Source organism: Grammomys surdaster, unplaced genomic scaffold (genome assembly GCF_004785775.1).
Source record: "Grammomys surdaster isolate TR1022 unplaced genomic scaffold, NIH_TR_1.0 213, whole genome shotgun sequence".
Classification (NCBI taxonomy): domain Eukaryota; kingdom Metazoa; phylum Chordata; class Mammalia; order Rodentia; family Muridae; genus Grammomys; species Grammomys surdaster.
This window is the reverse complement of record NW_021604658.1, coordinates 18,049-34,837: the sequence shown is the minus strand read 5'-3', so window position 1 is coordinate 34,837 and position 16,789 is coordinate 18,049. Positions and strand designations below refer to the sequence as shown.

The 16,789-nt window shown below is 42.6% G+C and overlaps 1 non-coding gene across 1 annotated transcript; it reads right to left on the bottom strand.

The window, feature by feature from the left end:
• On the bottom strand, window positions 1–191 carry LOC114625226. The gene has a single exon (XR_003712031.1). It is a non-coding gene; the product is annotated as a U2 spliceosomal RNA (small nuclear RNA).
• Window positions 192–16,789: the final 16,598 nt, after the last annotated feature.

The following is a 16,789-nucleotide window of genomic DNA, read 5'->3' as shown; positions in this document are numbered from 1 at the left end:
AGGGGGTACACCGTTCCTGGAGGTACTGCAATACCAGGTCGATGCATGGAGTGGACGGAGCAAGCTCCTATTCCAACTCCTACTTCCAAAAATCCATTTAATATATTGTCCTCGAATAGAGGACGTATCAGATATTAAACTGATAAGAACAGATACTACACTTGATCTTAGCCAAAAGGCCGAGAAGCGATAACTAGAGCAACCCACACGCTCGTACCACTAACTCACACACACACATTTACTTCACGGTTACAAACCCTCATGTGTCGATCAACACGCACTCGACACCAACTCTCAGTTTCTATCATAACTACAATGTTTATGCCATGAAAATCTGTGAAATTAAGGAAGAAAAGAGAAGTTTTCGTTGCTCTTTTCTTTCCCAGAATTCCAGGAGACAGGACCATGTCGTCATTTGCATGCCCCGCCCAGCGCGCCGTCATCCTTCCATCTCTGTGCTGCTGGACAGACGACTGAGGACGCCGGTGCTTCCAGATTCTTCTTCGCAATATTTTAGACCTAGAGTTGGCAACACCCACCACAAGAGATTCCCTACCACCGACTCCTTCTGTTCTATCTAGCTCATTTTGCATCGCGTCTCGCCTTGAAATGAGATTCATGGCTAAAGGGAGGGGGCCGGTGCCCTTCCTGAAAGTGACCCCTGGGTATACAAAGTCTGATCCGCTCAAGGGGTGGGCAGAGCCTTGGGAGATGGGCTTTCTGAATTGCAGCTCCTTTTCTATTGCTCTGGGGTTTTGCCCTCTACCCCTTCCCGCTTCATTCATTCCTTTCCTTGGTCGTCTTGCCTATGAAGCTCAGATTGACTTGGAATTTTCGGCGAGCCTCCTATCTCAGCCTAGCTCAAAAGCCGGCTTCCACTCTTGTATATGTTGAGATACACTCTTTTTGTAGCCCTGGCTATCTCAGAACTTGCTAAGTTAACCACGAGGCCTCAAACTCGGAGATCCTCCTGGCCCCGCCATCCTAAAGGTGTGGCTACCACATCTGACACATTTCCTTTCTTTTTTATTTTATTTATTTATTTATTTATTTATTTATTTATTTATTTATTTATTTATTTATTATTGATTTTTTTTTTCGAGACAGGGTTTCTCTGTGTAGCCCTAGCTGTCCTGGAACTCACTCTGTAGACCAGACTGGCCTCGAACTCAGAAATCCGCCTGCCTCTGCCTCCCAAGTGCTGGGACTAAAGGCGTGAGCCACCACTGCCCAGAGCCTTTCTTTTTTAAAAAAGACTGAAACTCATTTTTGGTTGGGCTTTATGGTTAGGACCTTTAATCAACTCCACAGTCTGGTCCATTGGGGGTAACCCAGCGTTCCAGACTAGCCCTGGCTGCTCAGTGAAAGTACAGTGGGGGTTTCGTGAAGGAAGTGATGAAGTTCATATACATTCAAGGACATTGCTCAGGCCTCCTGATTATTTTCTGTTTTCTTTTCTCTTGCTTTCAGGGACCCCTAGTGTAACAGAACCCCAGATTTTAGTAGGCCTCCTGTCTTAGTTATGGTTTTATTGCTATGAAGAGACACTATAACCAAGGAAACTCTTATAAAAAACATTTATTTGGGGCTGGCTTCTAGTTTCCGAGGTTTAGTCCATTATCATCATGGTGGGAAGCATGGCAGCATGCAGGCAGACATGGTGCTGGAGGAGCTGAGATTCCTCTATATCTTGATTCAAAGATAGCTGTGGGCCACTTTGGGTGTAGCTTGAGCATAGGAAAGTTCAAAGCCTGCTCCCATATGACATACTTCCTCCAACAAAACAATGCCTGCTTCAACAAGGCCACATCTCCTAATAGTGCCAAGTATTCAAACACATGAATCTATGGGGGCCATTCCTATTCAAACCACAACACCCTTACCTGACTTTAGCACAACTGACTCCACGATGGAAGTACCACTCAGGCTGTAAAACTCAGCACGGAGACAGCATCAACTGCCAAAATGAAAAGCAGGGCCTAATCTTTCAAAGTCCCTATCGTTCTGGGAAAGTCTAAAAACACACTAGCCTTGCTTTATAGCTTCTGTAGTTCTGCTTCTGACTAACTGCTCTTGTTAACTGAAATGTGTCAACCCAGGCTTTGGTTTTTGTGCTCAAAAGCTCACCCTGAAGAAGGCTCGGTGTTACACTGGGATCCTGAACACCTAGTGTAGTCGCTGACCCACTAATAGGGACTCTCTATTGGCTTAAACCCATGGCTGAGCAGTCTTCTTTGGTGACTACCCCACAACATTAGGACGTTATTCCTCTCACACTGGTCAGTTTCTTCCACATAAATAGGCCTCCTTCTGACTTCACTTGGAAGGGTTTCTCTTCGAATTTAGGGCCACATCATTAGTCCTTTAGTTTTACTCAGTCATTGACCAGTGGACGACATCCAGAGTCCATGTCTGTCTTGTCTTCTCTCTTCTTAGAAGATTCCACGTAGTAAACATGTGAGCTCCTCTTGGTAGCCCCGTGTGTGATCCTCAGCTTGCTGTCACAGTGGCAAGTCTCTGATGTGAACGCAGAAGAAGACACAGTTGTGTAGGCCTGCAGCTTTGGAGGTCCTTGTCTGAGTCCAGTGGACCCTGGTGCTTTTGGAGGCAGCACATGGTGGGCTCAGTGAACAGAACAAGCCTCTCTATCTTATGGCCGAAGGTGAAGAGATGAAGGGGCCAAAGCTGCCCAATTCCCTTCACGATCTTCTGAGACTATACAACAAGCTCCTGTTGTGCTCTGTTTACAGTATTATGGGATTTTTTTTTTTGAGAGTCTCCACAAGGGGCACACCCTCAAGAACCCAACACTCCCAATTAGCATCACTCTGGGAGACAGACCTTTGTAACATGGAAGTCTTAGTGATACTCAAGGTCCAAACTATAGCAGTCTACTCTAGTTCCCAGAAGTCCATGTCCACCTCACAAAGGAAAGCATGTTTAACCCACCACTAAGTGCCCTGAAGTCTCAACTTCCTCTGCCGCCTATCTGTGATGCAGCTATCCCTTACCCTGGATAGTTCACTCTGACCACCTCTGCTTGTATTACAGCTTGGGGTCTTAATGGGGTTCCTTTTCTATGTCAGTTAATGAATTAATGGCAGGAAAGAAATGGAAGCAAAACAGGGAGGGTGGGAGGCATGAAATCTCAGACACAGCAGGCAGCAGACAGCAGTAGCAGAATCACTTTGTGAGAGGCTTTTCTTAGGGGTGAGAAAATACACAGAGCAAGGCAGACAGAAAACCAAAGACCCTTAGCAAAGCAGAAGGGCACTCAGGAAGCTGAAGCCCTGTCTCTCCTTATGTCTGAGGGCTCTTAGGATCTTCCACACCCAATTTACTACAACCACCTTCCCCTTCAACCATAATGATTAGGAAATATATAGCCCTAGAGTTTCCAATGGGAAAACATCATTCAAGTGTGCCAGGCTGTGCAAAAGGAAAGCCTCAGATGAGGTCAAACGATGTAGATCCCTGGGATTGGAGCTCAGGCCTTCAGGCAAGGAGGCAGATATTGTTACCCTGTGAGCCATCTCATTGTCCCTCATACATAATTCTTCAACTGAGGATTTCCAATTAGCCTGAAAACCTGACCTTCCAGCCAAGCATGTTATCTCCACTAACTCCATGGCCCTTTCCTGTTCCACTTCTCTTCTCCACACAATTACAGCCATCTTTTATTTGGATTCTTGCTTCCTATTTTCCTAGATTAATCCAGCTCCTGACCTGTCACCCAAAGAGACTGCCATTAAGCAGACAGCTGGTGCTCTTGTGTCCTCTCTGCCAATGATCCTACCGTGAGTTCCTGCAGCCTTGAGGGTGTAACAACTTCCTAGGTCATCCGTGATGTACCCCACCTACTCTCATGACTTCACACTGATGTCTCCTCCATCTTCAAGTGTTCTAACATTTCTCAGCCCCAGTGGCTGTTGTGTGGATGCATAATGGTAGAGTGTCCTCTAGTCCAGCTACTGTGACAGGTGTCCTGAGATGCTCATGCAGCTATGATAACGTGTCTTCTTACTTCCTTGGTCTTCAAAGGTCTAAGCCACAATTCTGAAAACCACAATCTCAAGTCATCAAAACATCTAAACCCCCCAGAACCTGGAAACATTATCCTGGAAAAACAGTAAGAATTCTTTAAGAGAATTTGATAATATTTTGTAAAGATCATTTATTTGCAGAACATTTGTTTGGCATCCAAATTTTGTTAAGTATAACTTTCCAGATTGAACAATGAAGTTTCTTCCTAGAAAAATACAATTGTATTCATAAAGACACAGATTTGAGAACAGAGTAGATGAAAAATGAAGTAGATTTTTTAAAAAATAAATTGTATTGATAAAGAGATAGATCAGAAGAGAACATGGCTAAAGATGATTGGTGTCTGTGAGCACCCAGCTCACAGCCCCCATCACCAGAACTCTCGTGAAGGGCAACCAGTCTTCTGATGAGCTCCATCCATAGTCACAACAGGTTACCACTGCATACAGAACAGCCGCTAAGGGCCCAATGTTGGGAAATTTTATCCTTCACAAACGTAGATGTACAATAATGACATTTCTTCCTTTTTGAAGGGAATACAAACATTTCAATGAATGCATAATACTCGCATGTAAACTCAATGCTGTAAATACCCTTACAGGTGTTAATCTACAGCACAGTGACTCGATATATGTATGTGACATGTAAATTGAATATATATAGCATGTAAATCAGATATATAACATGTAAATCATATATATAACATGTAAATAGAATATATGTGACATGTAAAACATATATACGATATATACATCATGTAAATTGTGTATAACATGTAAATAAATTATACTGGTAAAGAAATAGTTCAAAACAGGAAAATATGTTTTTCTTTAAGACAGAATGTACTCTACTTGCACAAAACAAATGTATTTTCTACTGTCTTTGGCCTTTTAGGGAACTTCCCATATTTAATATACGCCATTATGAGCACTCTCCATAATCAGAGCCTTGCCTCTACGATTTTGGACATGTGTAAAGTCCTTCTTTGGGTCATAAAATACAAACCACAGGTTTAGCAGCAGTAGCACACAGGGCTGGGCAGCAACCCTATGGCTAATATTACCTTATCACACTGCTTATTTTCTCTTTCACTGTGTGAACTTCTCTAGGAAGAGTTCCTTCCGTGCATTAAAGGCACCATGTGGCTCTCTGTTCCTCCTTGTTCCAGTGATCACCGCATCTTCTTCAGTGCCAGCCTTGTCCCATAGACAAAATGGTGAAGGTTGATGTGAATGGATTTGGCTGTATTGGGTGCCTGGTTACCAGGGCTGCCTTCTGCTCTGCATCTGGCAAAGTGGAGATTGTTGCCATCAATGACCCCTTCATTAACCACAACTACATGGTCTACATGTTCCAGTACGACTCCACCCATGGCAAACTCAACAGCACAGTCAAGGCTGAGAATGGGAAGCTTGTCATCAACGGGAAGGCCATCACCATCTTCCAGGAGCGAGATACGGCTAACATCAAATGGGGCTGATGCTAGTGCTGAGTATGTCATGGAGTCCACTGGCATCTTCACCACCATGGAGAAGGCTGGGATCCACTTGAAGGGTCATCATCTCTGCCCCTTCTGCTGATTCCCCCATGTTTGTGATGGGTGTGAACCATGAGAAATATGACAACTCGCTCAAGATTGCCAGCAATGCATCCTGCACCACCAACTGCTTAGCCCCCTGGCCAAGGTCATCCATGACAACTTTGGCATCAAAAGGGCTCCTGACCACAGTCCATGCCATCACTGCCACTCACAAGACTGTGGATGGCCCCTCTGAAAAGCTGTGGTGTGATGGCCGTGGGGCAGCCCAGAACATCATCCCTGCATCCACTGATGCTGCCAAGGCTGTGGGCAAGGTCATTCCAGAGCTGACCGGGAAGCTCACTGGCATGGTCTTCCGTGTTCCTATCCCCAATGTGTCCGTTGTGGATCTGATATGCTGCCTGGAGAAACCTGCCAAGTATGATGACATCAAGAAGATGATGAAGCAGGCATCTGAGGGTCCACTGAAGGGCATCCTGGGCTACACTGAGGACCAGGTTGTCTCCTGTGACTTCAACAGCAAATCCCACTCTTCCACATTTGATGCTGGGGCTGGCATTGCTCTCAATGACAATTTTGTAAAGCTCATTTCCTGGTATGACAATGAATACGGCTACAGCAACCAGGTCATGGACTTCATGGCCTACATGGCCTCCAAGGAGTAAGAAACCATGGACCACCCACCCCAGCAAGGACACTGAGAGCAAGAGAGAGGCCCTCGGTTGCTGAGGAGTCCCTGTCCCCAACACTGAGCATCTCCCTCACAATTTCCTTCCCAGATCCCCATAACAACAGGAAGGGCCTAGGGAGCCCTCCCTACTCTCTGAAATACCATCAATAAACATTTGCTGCACCCCCTCTCCCAAATAAAAGGCACCATGCATTTCATCACTGAGAAGGACTTGCTGCAGGGGCGGGGTGTAGATAGATAGGGACGCTCTCGGCTTTTCTTTGTTTGTTTGCATGCTTTAAGATAAGGTCCTTTGCATAGCCCTGGCTCTCTGGGAACTCTCTACATAGGCGGGAATAGTCTGCCTCTCTCCAAGTACTAGGATTAAGGGCATGGGCCACATGCCCAGCTCAGGGACACATATTCAAAACCATGTTTTATCACTGCCTTCTCAAACAGCCAATCCCTTTCCCAGAATTTGTTTTTTGTTTCTGTGTAGTTATTCAAAGAAACACTTTTGATATTTTTTTGTAGAATCAGAAAGACTGTCATTTATATAAAAATATTACCATTACTATAGTCATTTATTCATGTAAAGCACGATTTATGACATTCTTCACAAAATAAACTGTCTACAGGCTCTTGTGGAAATTTTCAGAGGTAAACTAACACTTCTGCAAAGTTGTCTCTAAGTTCCTTACTGCCATGGTTGTCAGATAATAGTTTATGGTGTATTGTATTTTTGAGCTTGAATCATAAAGAGACAGTGCTTTATGACCCAAGTATGTTATCTTTGTCACAATACCTATTTTCCTAGTGTAGCCACCAAGATTTACAAGCATCTGCTTTAGTGTTAGGGCAGTTTATTTATAACAGCCCTTTAACCCAGCACCTAGTTCCCTCAGAACAATGCAGTCGTCTTTCAGCTTCTCATCTCCCCAGACAAAGCTGTGCAGGGTCAGGAGACTGTCCTGGAAATACGAAGCACATCCAAGATGACTTCCTGCTTCCCTTGCAAGCTCAGATCCAAAGCCCAGCTCTTAGAGGTGACCAGCATTCTTTTACGAAGAGAACCCACCTCTGTCCAGAGTAACTGCTCATAGCCTTCATGTGGTGAGAACAGCTTCATGCAGAGGGCTTCTGAAGAGCATATCACCTTTCCAGATATCACTAGACAAGAAAAGAAAAACAACAAATTATTTCTGGGGACTGTCACCATATTCCTGGATATTACATTTTACATGTTGTCAAGTACTATCTTGTGTGTGTGTGTGTGTGTGTGTGTGTTGGAGAGGGTTACTGTTTGGGACAAAGTTATGCATAATAATAGTGCCTAACATGATACAACTATCACTTCTTCAATGGAAAATCCATCAACAATAAGCTTAGCTGGGTGGTATTTTGTCCCAAGGTCACCAATTACTCAATCTGTCCATATCCTTAAACATAAGATTTTGTTTACTCCATTCTACTTCCTGGTACTCTATTAATACTTGAACCATTTTGAATTTTTCCTTTCTAAGTTTGCTCAAAGAGATCTTCATAAGAGTAAATGACAGGATAGTGCCTATGCTAGGCTTTTTTTTGTCAATGCAATTAATGTAAATCTCTTCACTTGACCCTCTTTAAACAAGAGTACAAAGCAGCTATTTTATTCACCAAAACATCACAAGAATAGTCTCTAATCTACATACTAAAATTCTCCTCTGAAACAACTTGAGCTAAACTCCCACATTTAAATCACTCTGGGCACCACTTTCTTCCATGCTTCTACTAGTATGGCCCATTTATCCCCAACCCTAACCCTAACCCTAACCCTAACCCTAACCCTAAGGCTAGCCTTAACCTCAACCCTAATCCAAGGCTTTCCACAGTCCCCAAATCCACATCCCTCCAAATAAAAGCATGGTCAGGCCTATCACAGGGAAATGCATGGAACTGAGGATTATAAGACTTGAAGTGGTACAGAGAGACAAATACTGTATACTTATTCTCACATGCAGAATACAGCTTTTAAAAAAATTTTTTAACTTTATTTTTATTTTATGGACATTGATGTTTTGCCTGCATGTGTGAAAGAGTCGACTGCCTTGGAACAGGAGTTAGAGCCTGTTGTGAGCTGTCATGTGGATTCTGGGAAGTAAACTTGGATCCTTTGGAAGAGCAGCCAGTGTTCTTAACCACTGAGCCATCCCTTCACCCCCATAATATAGCTTTTTTTTTTTTTTTTTTTTGGTTTTTCGAGACAGGGTTTCTCTGTATAGCCCGGGCTGTCCTGGAACTCACTCTGTAGACCAGGCTGGCCTCGAACTCAGAAATCCGCCTGCCTCTGCCTCCCGAGTGCTGGGATTAAAGGCGTGCGCCACCACCGCCCGGCCACATTCATATGCAATATAGCTTTTAAAGGGTATTACAGCACAAGGGAGACTTATGTAGGAAGAGGACTGTCGTGTGGGCAGAGGGACAAGAGAGGGTAAAGAGGAGCTCCATGATCAAAGGACATTCCACAGATAATAATATCACATTGAAACACTTTATTCAGTGCAATTAATACCAATTAATATGAAGGAGGCTCATGGGATTAGAAAAACACATCAACTTTTCTTCTGACTTTCTATTTGAGGTGTTTGGAAGTTGTCTTTGCTGTTTGAACACTAGGGGGCACTCACAGCTAAACTGCCAACTACAGACCCAACCTCACAGGGGAGGGAGTATGGAGACTTGGAAGGATAAGGTGGGGCATTACAGTGACTTGGCCAGTATCACATAAATGCAACTTTCCTCGGGGGTCCACTGTTGTGGGGTACCCTCCAGGAACTCCTTTGTCTCCTGGAACTGAGTTTGTATGAGTCACTGGTGCTTTCAGTGCTGTCCCAGTGTTTGTGCCCAGATCATGAAAACTCCAAAGAGACCCCCAGAAACCACAACTTTGATGCAAGCACATGAGAGTCTTTACTCAAGCTCGATCTTGAGCCACAAACCTTCCTGATGCAACAGAGTAGAAGAGTGGCCCCAAGACCTAGGGAAAGGGGGTTTATAAAGGAAGAAAACGCAAGCGGGGGTTTCCAAGCCTCGGCATTACATGAGAGGGTAAAGGAATATTGGCCTTTAAGCTAAGTGGTTTATAGCACCTTCTTAAACCACAAGGAGGGAGCATACATCAGAAAGGAGCATCTTCACCTGGGAACAACTTAGGTTTTCTTAGCTCACACTGTTGTTATCAGCTAGCTGCAGCTGCTGTGTCTATTTTGCAACCACCAGGGACATTTCTTGATTTTCTCAGGTCTCAAGGGTGGGGGCCATGGCTCTCTAAGGGTAGGTTAATTTAGAATGAAGTCTTAAAAACAAAGTGGAGTTTACTCCGCTTCCTCAGTCCCTTCACTAATGTGAGTGCTCAGGACTCTTATGCACTGTATATTTGTAACTCTTTGAAGATGTTTCAGGGGACTGTGTTGTTGTTGTCGTTGTTGTTATTATTCTTAAATTTTTTGTCATAAGGTGCCTTTGTAGGCCAGAAGATGACATTAGGACAACTGACTTAGATTTACAAATGGTTGTGAGCTGTCCTTTGTATGCTAGGAATAGACTCCAGATTCTGTAGAAGAGCAGCCAGTGTTCTGAATTGCTAGCCCATATATCCAGCACTTGTCTCTTTGTCTTCATCCCTCCCTCAGTCCTTTCTTTCTTCTTTCCTTCTATCTTCCTTCCTATTTCCTTCTTTTGCTTGCTAAGATAAATGCTATGTATTCAAAGTGCTGACTACACATATAAAATACGTACATATTATGGAATGGCTAAACTAAATGAATTAATATGTATATTACTTCAAACTAAAATGATTCAAGTTGTCATTTTTTGTGTTATATATTTGAAAATGACAGGAAAGGCATATGAATAAGAAGAATCAATCCTGAGGTTTATCCCTTGGGCCTTGCCTCCAAGGGCTCATCCATCACAGTTTCATGGGGAAACATCTCTGGACAATCATCTGCTAACCTTTAGCCTCTCTAAGATGGCTCCTGACAAAATTCAAAATTAAGTTAAAATTTAGAGAAATATATTAACAAGACCAAATATATTTGCTTATTTCGACATTATGTGCATGAGTGTTTGCCTGCATGTATGTAATGTCCTACACACATGACTAGGCTCTATCAGGACAGAAGAGTGTAATGGATCCCTATAACTGGGGTTTCAGATGCTTGTGAGCCACAATGTGAATGCTGAGAAGAGAATCTGGTTCTCTGCAAGGGCAGCCAGTGCTGCCATGAATCTCTTCAGTCCCTAAAGTGTAGCTTTAAAAAAATTAGCAGTGCATAAATGTGTCTGTGTGTAGATGTGGGGTGGGTGTTCATGGGTCACATCTCTTTCCTGCACCTAGCTGGAGCTGTGTCAAAAGTTATAACAGGTTACCGCTGCATCTATAATCATCCCAGGGGACAAAGTTTGAGAAATTTAATCATTTACAAATGTAGATGTACAATGAGGACATTGTTTCTGTTATGAAGGAGATAACATCTCCAATTAATGTGTAATACTCGCATATAAATGCTGTAAATACCATTAGAGGAGTTAATCCACAGCATAAATAACTCAATGACATGAATGGAAAAATACACAGCCCATCAAACTGTAAACAAACGATATTGAGCAATATCTGCCTCTTAACACCATACTATCAATATTTCATAGGGAACAACCTGACAAATCATTTTCTTTGTTGAAATCTTTAGAAAAATATCTTCTGTGCATTAAAGGCACAATGCATTTCATCAGCAAGAAGGAGGGGCTACACAGATTGTATATAAGACTTCAGCAATGCCTTCTCTAAGTCCCTTACTGCCTTGGTTGTCAGATAACAATTTATGGGGTAATGTCGAACTTGAGTCATAAAGAGACAGTGCCTTATGACCCAAGTATGTTATCTTTATCACAATACCTATTTTCCCAGTGTAGCCACCAAGATTTACAAGCATCTGCTTTAGTGTTAGGGCAGTTTGTTTATAACAGCCCTTTAACCCAGCACCTAGTTCCCTCAGAACAATGCAGTCGTCTTTCAGCTTCTCATCTCCCCAGACAAAGCTGTGCAGGGTCAGGAGACTGTCCTGGAAATACGAAGCACATCCAAGATGACTCACTGCTTCCCTTGCAAGCTCAGATCCAAAGCCCAGCTCTTAGAGATGACCAGCGTTCCTTTACGAAGAGAACCCACCTCTGTCCAGAGTAACTGCTCATAGCCTTCATGTGGTGAGAACAGCTTCATGTAGAGGGCTTCTGAAGAGCATATCACCTTTCCAGGTATCACTAGAAAAGAAAAGAAACATAACAAACTAGCATTTAGGGAGGAACTCCATTTTATCTGTCTCCATATGCCCCAATATTACATGTCACATATGTTATATGTACATATTGCATATTGCTCTCTCTGTCTCTGTCTCTCTGTCTCTCTGTCTCTGTCTCTCTCTGTCTCTCTCTGTCTCTCTCTGTCTCTCTCTCTGGGGAGGATTGAGAATGGGAGTTGGGGACAGTTACTGTTTGGGACAAAGTTACTGGACAGACCTCAAAACAAGTAATACTCCCAGTGCAGGAAGCATGGAGACACCTTTCACCACAGAGCCTGGTTGAACAGGAGGTTGGAACCTAGTCACAGCAACCAACCAAGCAGCCACAGTGAAACTACCTGGAAGGAGAGCACTCTGTTGAGGAGCATCAGGATTGTCATAAGGAAAGCAGCTATGGAGACTGTGTGGCAGTCTGCTTGATTGAAGAGTGTGTTTATCTTGCCTGGAAAAACCTGAGAAGACAAAGGTAATTTTATTTTATTTTTTTTGTTTTTGTTTTTCGAGACAGGATTTCTCTGTGTAGCTCTGGCTGTCCTGGAACTCACTCTGTAGACCAGGCTGGCCTCCAACTCAGAAATCCACCTGTCTCTGCCTCCCAAGTGCTGGGACTAAAGGCGTGCGCCACCACTGCCCAGCCCAGAATAGTCATCTTCAAAGGCATAAAAGAACAGATAGTGGAGAGAAGCTGTATGAATGTAATGAATGTGGTAAAGACTTTGCTGAACACAAGTTATCATCAAAGATATAAAAGAACACACACTGAAGAGAAGCTCTTTGAATGTAACCAATGTGGTAAAGCCTTTGCAAATCACAGACATCTGAAGAGTCATAAAAGAACACACACTGGAGAGAAACCTATGACTGTATCTAATGTGGTAGAGCCTTTGCTGGTCACAGTGAACTTCAGTGTCATAAATGTACACTTATTTAAGAGAAACACTATGAAAACAATCAGTATGTTAAAGTATTTACATGCCCAAGTCATCTTCAAAGACATAAAAGTACACATACTTGTGAGAAAACCTATGAATGTAGCTAATCTGGTAAAGCATTTGCTCATTATGATATTAGTCATAGGCATTAAAAACACATATTTGAGGGAATCCCTATGAATGTAATAAACTTGATTAAGCCTTTGCATAACATAGTCACCTTTTAATGCATGTAAGGAATCATACTGGACAAATAGTGTGTGTGTGTGTGTGTGTGTGTGTGTGTGTGTGTGTGTGTGTGTGTTTGTGTGTGTGTGTGTGTGTGTGTGTGTGTGTCTGATTCTTTTGCCTGATCTAGCAATTTTTTTCCTCCTTAAATTACCTTGCATAGCTTTTATATGAGGATTTGGACCTATTGTTATTGTCACATGTTACAAGTTGCTTACTTGATAGTCCCTACAATCCTGCTGTTTTTTGAAGGGAAATGGCAGAGGAGGGGTTCTGGGGGGTGCTCATGGGTTCAAAAGGTCATAGAGAAGTGGAGGGAGGCCAAACCAACCCAGAAACAAACCCTTCAGTTTATAATATTTCCTCCTTGCAAGGTGTGCTGGGGCAATTGTAGCACAGAACTTGTGATGGACAAGTATTGACTGGTTTAATTGGAGGCCTATGACAAAAGGAGGAGCCTGTAACTGACACCGCCTTGTTGCCTAGAAACTAGAAGCAACATAGACCAGAGTCATACTATTGAACCAAACTTAAATGCCCTCCAATCCTCACAAAAAAACAACCTCCTTAATGATGTTCTGATCTATTCATAGTTTGGTGCCTATTCCAATTGAACTAGAAAGGCTGTCTTCAGCAGGAGATGGGAGTAATTGAAAATACCCACAACTAAACACTATGCAGAGAGAACCCAGATTTTCATTCTCTACTGCTTTCCCTACCTAGGAAATTATTGAACTCCAGAGATACAGGCAGTAGAAATTGTGGAAACCAGAAGTGTCAAAGACATATAGAGAAAACAGCCAACAGAATGTTCTGAGCTGGACTCACTGGGCTTCACATATATTGCAGTATGATTGAAGCATGCTCTTTAAGGCCGTATGGGTCTACACTGGGCACTCTGCATATATGCAATGGTTGTTGGCTGGTGGTTTTCTTCATGGGGCTGCTGAGGTATATTGACAGTGAGAGTGATATTGACTTGGACACTTTTGCCTGCTCTTCCGACTCCTGCCCTCCTATTTGTTGTCCTCTCCAAGCCTTGATAAGAGAGTTTGTGCCTGTTCTAGTTGTATCTAATGTTATCTTTAATTAAAGTCTCCAGAAGGCCTATTCTTTCCTCGGGGAAATGTAAGACAGTAGTTTTTGTGTAGCGGTGACTGGGGAAGGAACTGGGAGGGGTAGAGGGAGGCATAGCTCTAGTTAGAAAGTATTTTATTAGATAAGAATAAATAAAAATAAAAAGAATGGAAAGTGGCAAAACCTTAGATATAAGAGCTTTCAAAATACAGAGCAAATAAAGTTTAGAGATTGAATAAGATATTTGAGCATAATTTGTATGTGTCATTGCAGGAGTGGATTTCATATGATAAAATTTGAAAATCTAGTGTGCCAATCTTTGAGCATTAATTAAGCTGTTATTATTAGGTCAAGTATTTTGTAGGAACAAAGTGAGGTTTTAGTACAATCTGATTAGAAGGAAGAAGGGAGAGACCTAGCATGACCCATGATGACACATAGGAGGAGACAAAGAATTCAGCTGTGAGAAGTGGGTGAGGAAAGGGTAGAAGTAAACATTTTGGTGATGTAATGAATCTCTGGCGTTTCTACAAGGGAGCTGAGAGGGAACAGGGTAGAAAAGTAAAGGACCTCCACCCCATTGAGGATTCCCAAGAAGGGATTGAGAGTTTGTGACACATAGCAGACAGTTTATACCAAGAAATGTGGAGCACAGGGTTGCAATATTTAGTCCCAGGAGCAAATAAAGATACATCAGGTAGCTCTGAGGGGGAGGAGGCAAGGAAAGAGTCACTTGCCCAAGAAGTCAGAAGGAAGCCGAAGGAATGAAGCAAGAAGAAGCCCCAGGAAGAAGCTGAGGAAAAGGTATCAGAAACATAAATATTATGATTTTGACAATTTGTATCGGGGCAACCCCAAGAAGAATAAGAGTCTTGTAAGAGAGAAATGTTAGAAGTCACAGAGGAGGGTCATCTCTATTCATGTAAAATGGGCAGCGCTACAGCAGATGCTGGTACACCAGCATGGCCTTTGTAATGCTAGTAGGTGAAGTAGGAAGTTCTGAGTTGAGGAGAAAGTAGCAGTCAGAGCAGGTAGAGGATAAATCTATTGAAAAGATGGACTGGAAGGAACTTCTGTGAAAGAAGGCATTACTAACACAGGGAGACAGTTGTCTGTCTTAGTTGTCCCTCTTTTTGGTGCCCCATAGGGTGTAGCAGGATCCAGAAGCCAGAGACTCAAAGTTGCTTGATGTGTTCCCAAGAGGTTGAGCAGTGTTCAAGAAACAGTGAGATGCTTACAAAATAGATCACTAGGTGGAGAAGACTAACAATCTAGAAACTGGAGTGAAATTTGTTTGTTGGCAGAAGTGAGCCACAAGCAAACTTCAGGCAAGTCAGATAATAAAGTTGTTTCAGAGAGACTGAGTCGCATGAAGTGAAGTTCTGTATGCTATTTCTGTGGTTTTGTTACCACATGAATGAGAGGCCATGACCATTTCTAGGCATGTTTGAGAAGAATGTTTTATTGAAGAGATGAGGGGATGGGGGAGGGCACAACTATGGGTACCTGGAAAAATCCAAGCTACAGCTGTGCAGAATACACTTGGTCTATAGTTTGGGGATGAAGGAGTTAGAGAGAAACTGAAGAGAGAGGGAGAATAGTGAACATGGGAACTAAGATCCATGGGAACCCATGGGTTTTACAGGTGCAGAGAAGCTGGGGGTCCAGAAGCAAATCTCACTGGCAAAAAAAGTTTAGGGAAGTGGTGGGCAAGAGAAGTGCTCAGAAGGGCCAGGATGATATTACAGGTACTATCAGACAGCACCTGCTTCTGATATGTTAAATAAGTTAGCCTGTTGCCCTGAGTTTTTGTGAGATTTCACAACATGGAAATAATGAGCAAATGCTTGTGAATCATTTCATTCTACTTCATGATGTGTAAGTTAAGCAGCTCTGATTTTTTTTTCCTCAATAATTATTTGCTTTAATGATTTTTCTACTTTAGGGACAATGCGGTGCTTCTTTAGAAAATAAACACAGTACTGCACTACAGAGTATGAACCTAATTGATCACTGACATTACCTCATTATATATTATTTCTCAACTTTTTTGTTTTTTTCGAGACGGGGTTTCTCTGTGTAGTCCTGGCTGTCCTGGAACTCACTCTGTAGACCAGGCTGGCCTTGAACTCAGAAATCCGCCTGCCTCTGCCTCCCAAGTGCTGGGTTTAAAGGCGTACTCCACCACCGCCCGGCATTTCTCAACTTTTTTGTCTCAAATTATTGCTTTATTTGTATTTTATTGCTGTGGATACTTTGCTCGCATGTACATCTGTGAACTGCACGACAGAGGAGGGTGTAGATCAAGTAGAACTAGTGTTGTAGAATGTCATAAGCTACCCTGTGAGTACTGTAACTGAGGCAGTGTCCTCTGGAGAAGTGGTCTTTACAATTAATCTCTGATCTGTCACTCTGAACAGTAGAACATACATAGCATAGAAGAAGAAATCCCTTGAAATAATGTATTATAATGATATTTTTAGATATATGACCCAAATTTCCTACTCACGCTGTCCTCGAGCCTTTCAAAATTTTTTATTTTGTGATGAAGTCTGGTAAACAGTACTATCCAAATTTTTTGAAGGCTTAAAAAGATCACTGGGGCTGGGCGGTGGTGGCGCACGCCTTTAATCCCAGCACTTGGGAGGCAGAGGCAGGCGGATTTCTGAGTTTGAGGCCAGCCTGATCTACAGAGTGAGTACCAGGATAGCCAGGGCTACACAGAGAAATCTTGTCTTGAATCCTCCCCCCATCCCCCCACAAAAAAAATATCACTGGGGAGAGTTTGTTTTCAACTTTATTGAAAAAAGTGTCTTTTATTCATAAATGATGAAACTGTTTATCCCTTTTCCTTCAAGGAACTATGCTTACATATGCTGTTCCTAATATACCTTTGGTATCAATCTCTTTATTTTATTTTATTTTATTTTATTTTATTTTATTTTATTTTATTTTA